The sequence below is a fragment of the Dermacentor silvarum genome, chromosome 10 (genome assembly GCF_013339745.2).
Source record: "Dermacentor silvarum isolate Dsil-2018 chromosome 10, BIME_Dsil_1.4, whole genome shotgun sequence".
Taxonomy (NCBI): domain Eukaryota; kingdom Metazoa; phylum Arthropoda; class Arachnida; order Ixodida; family Ixodidae; genus Dermacentor; species Dermacentor silvarum.
Genome location: NC_051163.1, coordinates 106,304,948 through 106,308,583, shown reverse-complemented (window position 1 = coordinate 106,308,583; position 3,636 = coordinate 106,304,948).

Genomic DNA, 3,636 nt, shown 5'->3' with positions numbered 1-3,636 from the left:
CAGGAACCCATCAACGATCACGCTTGTCAAAAACTTCGCTGGCAGTTTCTCAAAAATTCAAGCTGTCTTCAAGGCAAACTGTTGGCATTCAGCTGTGGTTGAGAGTTATATTATGATAACGTTATTACGTTATCACTGTTTTAAATAAAGCCTCGGTACTTTTCCATGAAAAATAATGCAAGGGGTAGAAAAAACAGGCCCTGGCTTTGCAGTCCTCGAATGCTTCAAATATTTTAACACATTCGGGACCAAGAAAAATCCCCGAGTTCCATTTTGTAGATTTTTTCTTCGTGTCAGATATTTTCACACTGTAAATACATTGTGAAAGTTTCACGAGTGGCGCTTTTTTGTTCTTTGAAATGCTACCATATTGTACCTTATAAAGTACGCTGGGCTTTGTGGAAGCAATATCTGATTTAGGCCCTCGAATGTATATGCTATATTTTGCAGCTTCCAAAAACAAGAGTCGTTCACCGAAGTGTCGAACGAAACTTTGCGCAAGCCCACATAACCTTCTGGTAGCAAAATTAACATTTTAGTGGGAAATATTCCTTGCTCTGAAGTGTTTTACTATCGACGTGTCTAGCATGACTTCATGCTAGACAATTAATGGCGAGTAATGTCGAGTGCCTTTAGGGTTGCATTCAGAGGCGCGCGCGCTGAAAATATATTATTGGTGCAGATCTAGGCGCGATATTCTACGAAGAAAGAAGGCATTCATGCCTAAAACATTCAGAATTTGGTTCAGTGGTAATTAAAACACTAACATTAAATTAAATTAAATAATAAATTAAGTAATGGCGAGTGCCTTTAGGGTTGCATTCAGAGGCGCGCGCGCTGAAAATATATTATTGGTGCAGATCTAGGCGTGATATTCTACGAAGAAAGAAGGCATTCACGCCTAAAACATTCAGAATTTGGTTCAGTGGTAATTAAAACACTAAAATTAAATTAAATTAAATAATTAAATTAAGTAATGGCGAGTGCCTTTAAGGATTGCATTCAGAGGCGCGCGCGCTGAAAATATATTATTGGTGCAGATCTAGGCGCGATATTCTACAAAGAAAGAAGGCATTCATGCCTAAAACATTCAGAATTTGGTTCAGTGGTAATTAAAACACTAAAATTAAATTAAATAAATAATTAAATTAAGTAATGGCGAGTGCCTTTAGGGTTGCATTCAGAGGCGCGCGCGCTGAAAATATATTACTGGTGCAGATCTAGGCGCGATATTCTACGAAGAAAGAAGGCATTCATGCCTAAAACATTCAGAATTTGGTTCAGTGGTAATTAAAACACTAAAGTTAAATTAATTTAATAATTAAATTAAGTAATGGCGAGTGCCTTTAGGGTTGCATTCAGAGGCGCGCGCGCTGAAAATATATTATTGGCGCAGACTAGGCGCGATATTCTACGAAGAAAGAAGGCATTCATGCCTAAAACATTGAGAATTTGGTTCAGTGGTAATTAAAACACTAAAATTAAATTAAATTAAATAAGTAAATTAAGTAATGGCGAGTGCCTTTAGGGTTGCATTCAGACGCGCGCGCGCTGAAAATATATTATTGGTGCAGATCTAGGCGCGATATTCTACAAAGAAAGAAGGCATTCATGCCTAAAACATTCAGAATTTGGTTCAGTGGTAATTAAAACACTAAAATTAAATTAAATAAAATAATTAAATTAACTAATGGCGAGTGCCTTTAGGGTTGCATTCAGAGGCGCGCGCGCTGAAAATATATTATTGGTGCAGATCTAGGCGCGATATTCTACGAAGAAAGAAGGCATTCATGCCTAAAACATTCAGAATTTGGTTCAGTGGTAATTAAAACACTAAAATTATAATAAAGTAAATAATTAAATTAAGTAATGGCGAGTGCCTTTAGAGTTGCATTCAGAGGCGCGCGCGCTGAAAATATATTATTGGTGCAGATCTAGGTGCGATATTCTACGAAGAAAGAAGGCATTCATGCCTAAAACATTCAGAATTTGGTTCAGTGGTAATTAAAACATTTAACAATGTGGTGGCATCTGCTCAAACGACTGTCGGTTCTTGCATTAAAATCCTGTTGCTCTGATTTGCTCGGCTATATTTTCGCTAGAAACTTTTTTGTGATATTGAGTCTAACGTCTGGTTCCCCAATGTGCGTTGGCCTAGTTTCATTGCATAATTTATCTCGATTGGCATGGTATATATATCGTTTATGTTGCTTTCTGTTTCCTCCCACCAATGTTGCAATTTGTAATAAAAGCCTGCATAAAGTATCTGTCGTTTTATATAAAGTTCTTGTGATCAAAATTTACCATAACACTGGTCGCTATTTTATTTACTGAGAAGAGCGTCGGCCATCTTTGTCGGTAGTAAGAAAGGAAGCAGGTGGACTAATAGCAACTTTGATGTACCTTGATGTAATCCTTAATATATTTAGTACATGCAACGGTCTTTTGTAGTTTTTGTAGTACGAAAAAAGTATTTTGTCGTAATGCAGCTAAAATACCATCGTGTGTGCTTCGAGAACAAGCACATATAGGCCCATTGTACTTTGCAAAGTACAGCAGCATTCATTTTTTGCAATGCTATAAATACGGATAATATATGGTATATCATGCATTCATCATTTACACAATCTTTTCGAAAACTTACACACAAACAGCTTCGAGAACCATATGCTGTGCTTGAAAAAAAATTAAGTACACCTGCATAAGTACGGATAGTATTTGTAATATGCATTCGTCGTTTACACCGTTCTTTGTACATCAGCACCTGGAATGTTCAGCGTTTCTAAGTTTGACGGTGAATGCAAATGACAAAACTACAATGTGGTCATCTTGGCAGGACCCTCCCTAGCAAAGTAGGCTGCTATGGAACACGTTTCTTCAATAATTATTTACAAATGAAAATAGTACTGTACTTTTAAAAGTACGCAAGGCCCTAATATGCGGCCTTTCATGTACATTCCGTGCAGTTATAATACCAAGTGTGGCATCTTATGCTAAGCTGGTGCATGACAAATCAGGGCATTTAGCCTGACAGGAACAACACCGTGATTGAGATGTACTCCAGATGTAATTAGCTCCTTCACTTAGTCAAGTGAGCGCAAAAACAGATTGGCGTCACTTGGCTTCCAAACCCCATAAAAAAGCACGAACCAAAAAACCCTCGCCTTTTTAAGGCTTCTCACAAGTTCGAGGATAGTCCAGAACTTAATTATTTAATTCTTCACAAGCGGCAGCCGGTTAGTATTAAAATTTAGTGTGGCCTCGTCCGGTACATCGTCAGTTTCTCTTTTGGAAAGAACTTTTTTTTTAAGATACCGATATGACGATACTTACCACCAGCGATAAGTATGATGCTCGGGGAGTTCCTCGGTGTTTGCAGCAATGCTCTCGCTAAAAGAGAAGCAATAAACAGCATACGTGAATTTCTTACAATGTTCGCAAGTGTTCTGCAAATGTAATAGTGCCAATTTCACGGTATAATGTAGAGAAGTGTAAAATATCTTTTTTTCTCGCATTAGATGCGATATTAGATGTAATATACACAATACAATTTTTCAAGGCTGAGTTCATGACAGTTTTGTTCCCTCGAAAGTAGCAATTTTTACACGTTTGATATCGGAACTCCTCTTCGAACAA